General features: G+C 42.2%; 1 non-coding gene across 1 annotated transcript; it reads right to left on the reverse strand.

The window, feature by feature from the left end:
* Positions 1 to 3,703: 3,703 nt before the first annotated feature.
* On the reverse strand, positions 3,704 to 3,778 carry Trnas-cga. Its single transcript has one exon. It is a non-coding gene; the product is annotated as a tRNA-Ser (tRNA).
* Positions 3,779 to 8,085: the final 4,307 nt, after the last annotated feature.

Genomic DNA, 8,085 nt, shown 5'->3' on the forward strand with positions numbered 1-8,085 from the left:
AAAGAAATTACGCCTCGTACAGAGGTATATAGACAGTCGATTTTCCGTCACTCTGTCTGCAAATGGAAGAGGAAAGGAAATCGCCATTAGTGGTACAACATATCGTCCGCTACAAAACTGTATAACTGCTTGTGGTGTATCTATGGAGATGGCTATGTAGATGAAATATCTGGTCATGGGTTCGTAAGAGACTATCACGCCACACACAGCTGTTAAGGCTCATAAACTCTTGCCCAGAGCTGAAGCAGGAGAGGAAGACTTATTTGAATCTACTATCTAGGATCAGTTCGACTAGATGCCAACTGGGTTACAGCAGTTGTTGCTGCGAAAGATGTTAGCCCTGTGTATTAAATTTGGCATCCCCTAAACCTGCAAATCGCCTTTAATGTTAAACCATGTATTCTTCCAACTATCCTGTACACACCATAATTTGCTGCAACTGCAGGTGCTGTTAATTCAGTAGCAATCAGAGTACTTTCATTGACTGAGAACGTATATATCCTGAATGTATAGTTCGTAGTCTGATACTGCTGTGAAATGTGGCGAAGGGAGAGTGAGCTATTGAAATGGTTCAAACGGCTCTGAGCACAATGGGACTTAACATCTGAGGTCATCAGTCACCTAGAACTTAGAACTACTTAAACCTAACTAACCTAAGGACATCACACACATCCATGCCCGAGGCAGGATTAGAACCTGCGACCGTAGAGGTCGCACGGTTCCAGACTGAAGCGCCTAAAACCGCTCGGCTATAGCGGCCGGCTGGAGGGCTATTCCTCAGGTTATATCTCTGGAATCAGTGTGACGTCACGCGGCAGGGTGCCCGGTGGCAGGGTTTGGCTCTGCAGGGGGCCACAGCTGGAGAGGGCAAGACTCCGCTAATAACGGCGCCCAGCAGGCCGTCGTCATAGAGCGCGTGATAAATGGCGCAGCCAGCAGCTGCAGGCACAACTTCGACGACCAAACCACTTGCAAGTCTCTCCCTTCTTAATAGATCATGCGAACTTTGTGTTCATTGCGACTCGCTTCCCAACTGCCAATCGTGACTACTGTACGGTATGTGGTTAGAAGTAGCGGGTGCACCGCGTAACAGCACTTCTTAGGGAAACACGTACTTAAATTTTGGCCGATGTGGGAAACTAGGAACTCTACAAATTAATTGTACGCTGTTCCATTCCACACACTTTTTTCTGTGTTGCATGAGACAAAAACCGAACCGCCAGAGAGATGGAGCTCGAATTATACGTGTTATAGCTAGTCTCAAAATGTAGCTGCGACTGAATATAGCAACCAGCAAGACTGGGGCCACTGCGTTCATAAACCTTCAAACAGCCAAACTGCCTTAGGGCAGCCACACTAACGGTTTTCTGAATCACGACCAGAGCCTTCCTGGATAACAAATAACGCCACCCAGCATTCCTGCGCACGCAACCAAGTACACTAGTGCTTACAACCCCGACACAGCGACCAATTAATCCACTGCATAAGCCGATGGTAGAAGCCGCCGTTGACGATACGGAACCAATGAAACAAACACGTTCAAGGCTCCATAGGGGTAGGCTACGTCCATGGCTGCTAAACTTTTCAAGCAGATGGTGTTGTCACTCCGCAACAGACGCAGGCAGCTTCGTTTAGGGTCACCGAAGTCGCACTGATCACTGTTTATAATTATGAGGCAAATTACATCTCCTCTTTTTCTGTGGCATTAGAATTCGTGGTTACTGCACAACTCAGAAGTTAAAGTCCTAATTGTCACTAGTTATGGGAGCAGTTTACAGTTTTCCACACAACATGGTCTTTCCAAATCATTTTATCTTTCAAAAATAAAACACTTTCTCACGTTGTAATGACCGAATCATGAAGGGATGTCAGGAAAAGTAAAAATTCATCTAAGTATGAATGAATATCAGTAGTAAATGCTTGTAACTAAGATGGAGCCACAAAGCGCAAACCGTTTTTGTCAGCTGAGTAGGTCATACGCATTGAGAAACAGCTGCTTTCACGCTCCTGTTTGGGAACTGGAGGTAAAAAGCGTCTTAGTCACGTATCATCCGTAGGCAAACAGCCCCAAATGCCAGTTGTAGAAACCTTCAAACGTCAAACGGGGCAGAGTTCCAGGCAAGGGAGCGTTCCAGTCAGCAGACTCTGAAGGATAACGGCCTACAACAGATACTACTGTGTGAGTGAGCGTTATATTCAAATCATTTTGTATACTGAGAAGAATGTGTAAAGCTTGAATGTATGTACCTTTGACCTGTGGTAATTGGTTTGGTTCAAATGGCTCTGAGCACTATGGGACTTAACATCTGTGGTCATCAGTCCCCTAGAACTTAGAACTACTTAAACCTAACTAACCTAAGGACATCACACACATCCATGCCCGAGGCAGGATTCGAACCTGCAACCGTAGCGGTCACGCGGTTCCGGACTGAAGCGCCTAGAACCGCACGGCCACACCGGTCGGCGGTAATTGGTTTCAAAGGTACATTAGTCTACATGTACCTATGACTGTACGTTTGTGACGAGTACTTGAAGCTAAGGACTCAAGCCAAGGGTTCGTTTAGAGTAGCAGAATGTGATACTTTCATGAGTCGTGGTCAGTGATATGGTACGTTACTGTAAGTACCCGAATAGTAATAAAGTTATAAACCGGGTAGCCATTTGTTCTGGTAATTGACAGTAGACCGTAGTAAGCGTAATCTATGTTTTACGCTTACTGAAGTTATAAAGTAGTGTCTGCGATTTTCATTGTAAACACCTGATGAAGCAAACAAAAACCAGTAAAGCAACACAGGGTCTCTTTCTTGTCGTTAATGTATCTACCTCCTTGGTCTGACATCCAAGTCTTTCTGTACTGTCTCCAACCACAGAAACCTGAAATATCTCAGCTCGAACACCTCGCAGTCTCACTACTGCACTTGCGTGCCGGGAGACGAACGACCTCTGATCTGACCGTGAACTTCCAAGTACGTATGTTGCGGCCGACTTTGGCTGCAGCAGTGTGTCTCATATAGAAATATAAACAGTGTTGCAGCTGTAAAAGGATGGATACATCTTTTCTTTAACCGACAGGAGAGACCTTCTCGAAAACGCCCGTAGTTTATTCCGAAATACAGTATATTAATCCTTTATTTAGAGAGTTTAGACTCTATCGACAAGTTATCTCAACAGCTTCTGTCTGTTAATCGTGCAGAATAGTCAAAGCTCACTCACTTTATCGAAGAATTCGTCTGCAAGTAGTTTTTTCAAATGAGGGTAGCTACACTACAGTCAGAAACGTAACCGTTAAAATTAGTAACGCCAGATGTTCACTTTCAGTTTTCTTTCAGGTAAATTAGCTTAGGTCTACCGAAGAATGAATAAACACGACAATCGTTGTTTCGACATCTATTTGATGACAGAGATTTCATTTACACTCAAGCCTCCAGGGCTAAAATATTGATATCAACAGTAAATTAATACAAGGAAATACGTGATTTTAGTGCTCAGATTCTAAAAGGAATACCGTGGAAGCTACAATTAGGTACTAACATTACGTGGTAATATATTTTATTCTCTGTGAATGGTAGGCAGAAGAATGGAATTGAAATTTTCTCTCAGGATAAAATCTCAATACAGATTTAGGTATAGTGAAGTTAATTGTAGGATGCTATATGTGGGAAATAATATAGAGCATTGAAACTTCCTGGCAGATTAAAACTGTGTGCCGGACCGAGACTCGAACTCGGGACCTTTGCCTTTCGCGGGCAAGTGCTCTACCAACTGAGCTATCCAAGCACGACTCACGCCGTGTCCTCACAGCTTTACTTCTGCCAGTATCTCGTCTCCTACCTTCCAAACTTTACAGAAGCTCTCCTGCGAACCTTGCAGAATTAGCACTCCTGAAAGAAAGGATATTGCGGAAACATGGCTTAGCCACAGCCTGGGGGATGTTTCCAGAATGAGATTTTCACTCTGCAGCGGAGTGTGCGCTCATATGAAACTTCCTGCCAGAGTAAAACTGTGTGCCGGACCGAGGCTCGAACTCGGAACCTTTGCCTTTCGCGGGCAAGTGCTCTACTAACTGAGCTACCCAAGCACGACTCAATATAGAGCATTTCTTGCTTCACGATAAGTGCCTAAAATAGTTTGCATTACGTAAGTTGAGTGAAACTGTTAAACTAATTTGCACAATTTTATTATTTCTACGATTTTATTAACTTTTCGCCATATTTTTAATGCAATAAGTGTACGTGGAACAAAAAGTTTTCGTGGGATATATTTAAAATGGTGGCGATCGCAGGACCGTCGTGGTGGACCAAGAAGTCACAAGGGAATGTACAAATATTAATAACGTTATTGTACTTTGCTACATAATTATGAACATATTTGGCGTTACCCCGTAATATGACCAGTTACCAAATATGATTTCTCATTCACCCCTTGTCATACTTCGATGATGCATATAACAAAGGTAACTGAAAAACTTATAGCGTTTATAATAATGTTAACAGAAGAAATACAATCAAGGCAAGAACAAATTTCTGCAACAATTGTCTTGTGAGCAATGACAAGTGATAGAATCTGGAATATGTAGCATTCAAAGACAGTGGCGGATACATATGGGGGGGGGCGCTCCCTCCCCCTAACGCCCCCCCCCCTCCCCGCATTTCAACTCGAGCCACCCCCACTAGTCAGTCCGCACGCTATTCGTTTGTTTCTTTCGTCAGTCGACTCGACTGGATCGAGTAGTTGTACTTACCTATATCGCACGCGCGTCCGCGCCATCGTATTTTACACTCTCTCTCATTGTGAGTTTATTATCACTCTGTTTACACAGAGTGACATTATGAGCATAACGTATCCAGTCAGCAAAATCTTACAAGACCCTAGCTTAGACGTCCTGATGGCAAAAGCAAAATTAGATTCGACGCACAAGGTATATGACGGATTGAGAGCTAATGCTGATGCCTACTTTGCAGGTGTTGTTGAAGAGGCGAAGGCAGTTATGGAAGAGTTAGACATGGAGATGGCTGTTCCTTGTCTTACAGGCAGACAAAGACATAGGGAAAACTGCGATCATGATGATGATGCTATGACATATTGGAAAAGAACCGTTTTTATTCTACCGTGGACCTGCACCCCGGTAGCTAACGGCGAGGCCACGTCCCAATCTCGGATCAGGCCCCCCGACAGACATACCGAGTGAACACTGGCTTTCTTTCCAGCCCTGAACGCTATCTGCCTAAGAGGCTTCATAAAGTGCCTAATATAGGAGCTCCCAGTATCCAGTAAACTCCTCCCCTTGTGTGCCTCTTCGAATCCTGCTGAAGGAGCGGCCACCTTTTCACTCAGAGTGTAACTTGTTTCCCATTGGCCCTCCGCCTTGAGCCATGAGAACGCATCCACCATTCACCTTGCTGTGGGGGGGGATCCACTTCCTCGTGTGCACTAGGATGTGCATCGGAAGCAGAGCTCGAGGGCAAAACAAGTGACACCTGACGTGGCCCATGCGTCGCGCCAGGTTCTTCGCCACCGCTACAACCCTAGGCAGTTGCCTGCAGGTGAGAGGCCGTATCCAACAGCACGTTCAGCAGTTCGCTAACTGCAGCCAGCTCCTCCTGCGTCCGCACAAAGCATGAACACGCCTACCCATCCCAGCAATACTAACTAAAATAATGAACTATAAAAGAAGAACAATGCAAGATATACGACTTTTACCTCCTGATGTGTCACCAATGCACGCTGATGCGTTAAAGAGCTGCTTATCTGGCTATTCAGTGAACAACTACTGCGCTAGATACTGAATGAATTTATACTTACAAACACGCGAGATTTACCCCCTTAAGCAGAGAAACACGGGCGTAAATTAATAAACATATAACGTGGAAAACATAGAAAAGGCTAAACACCTAACTTGCCGCTGCTCGTATCGCAGTGTTTCATCACTGATAGCACACTTACATACATAAACACACAAAGTTGTTATTGACACACTTCACTTGTGGTAATCATGACATTTTGTTATGGTTTTCAGAAGACTTACAAAAGGTGGTACAATATTTTTGCAACATCCTGTTCATCTGCAAGTAGATATAGTTGTTGTTATTCCTATTATTGTTAACAGAAAAACTGCTGTAGCTACCTATGGATACTAAAACCTGTAGAAATTACAAAGGAGTGTGCGTCCTACTTATACTGACCAACCTCAGATTACCTGTTGTCCAGAAGACAACTGAAATATCAGTCATGCAAACGTTGTTCTGCTACCAGGCCACATCAACCAGGATTTTTGCCATTATTGTGTATCAGTTCCTCACAGAAAAAGATATGAAATAGAGTCTGTATTATTTTGTAAGCAATCCTGGTCATCTCCTCAAAATCTGTACAAAACTGTTTCACTGTGTGCCATTCACTTAACTAGAAACTGATTCTGATTCTCCTGCACTAACGTAACACACCCACTTGTTAAAACTGACAGTACACAAATGCAAACTGAAGGAAAGTGCACACCGGATAGTCACACAAAAGTCTTCAGTTTAAGGTTTGTGTGAATGTAACTCACACCAACGAAGACAAAGTAGAAATCTTACCCACCTACGGTGAATGAAAATTATCAAATCAAATTACCACAATAATTTTTTCTCATTTAGAATATGAGATTTTTTATTGTAAATAAGATGGTTTTTTCTCATTTAGAATATGATATTCTTTATTACATGTAATATGGTGATAGTTGCAAATTGTGCTACTATTCGCAATAGACAAAATCCACATATGCCAATAAATGCCCCATAAAAATGTATAGTGGTACGACACATAGTTCACGAGATATGACGTCATACACACTGGGATGCGTGAAAAATTGCCGCATCGTGGATGAAGTTTTATTACGCTTAAGATTTAATACATTCCTACACTTTTGTCACACTCTTATAACTATAAACAAATCCTGACAGCTTTTAACAGCGAAGCTCCAACCGCTCTAGGTGAAAACAACACTCGTCTATAGAGTTATGAAGAGGCGATGCCATAGAGATGTTGACAATACAGCTTTAGACGCATGAAGCAGCGGTACTTACGCATTTGTACATTAGACATACTTCTTTGTACGACGATTTCATAATTTCAAAGGTTTTGTTAAGAAATTATGGAAATGGATTTTTTTCCATATTACACTACAAAATTAGTTAATCTTTTATTTTTTTCGTTTCTAACAGAAAATTAGCGACAATGTAGGGTTTGGTGTGTGGTGCTGTATGACGTACGTATGAAGTCAATTTCTTAGTCTCGGAAAGAACACTGTTTTCGGTGTTGAGTTTGTTCCGAAGATGAATCTTTGTGATAGTAAAAGCAGGTAATGAAAGCTGTTGTATGTTCCATGTCTGAGAATTTTTTGTAGTCACTGAAATGGCGATAATTACAGCCTCTTAATTCAGCGAGGAAGGGAAACCGCGAAGGGTTGGACTAGTGGCGATTTTACACACTTCATTCACTGGTAGAACGTAAATTTATTTCTCACAATTTCGATCAAGTAACTTTTATTTATTTTTTGATTTTAATTAAAAGGCCAAGCAATAAGAAACTCATTTAAAACTGAGTGCATATTTAAATAATTAACTGAAAATTCAAAGTTAACTTTAACCTAAGATGACTTAATATTTTTAACGCAAGACACGCCCTATACAAGGCACAGAATGTAATGAGGCTAAAGACGTAATAAAGGCAGACGTAAATCCAGAACACATCAGAACGGCCTTAATTACCAAATGGTGAGAATAAAACACTATTTAACCGATTAAAAAAGACCTTAACACTATGAAAAACTATTTAACAACGTCATATAGGCAAGATAATTTTCAGTCAGGAAAAACACATCAATTGAAGATTTAACACGCTTTCCAATAACAGAACAATAATTAAGTTACAACAGATTATGGCATACGTTCGGATCCCAACGCACATTAAAATTTGCCTTAAGGTGAGGGCTACAAGCCAACGGGTACAAATTCAGAATTATTCTAAGCACATTGAAGAGCCAAAGAAACTGGTTCACCTGCCTAACATCGTGTATGGTCCCAGCGAATACGCAGGAGTGCCGAAGCG

Source organism: Schistocerca americana, chromosome 1, assembly GCF_021461395.2.
Source record: "Schistocerca americana isolate TAMUIC-IGC-003095 chromosome 1, iqSchAmer2.1, whole genome shotgun sequence".
NCBI classification, from domain to species: domain Eukaryota; kingdom Metazoa; phylum Arthropoda; class Insecta; order Orthoptera; family Acrididae; genus Schistocerca; species Schistocerca americana.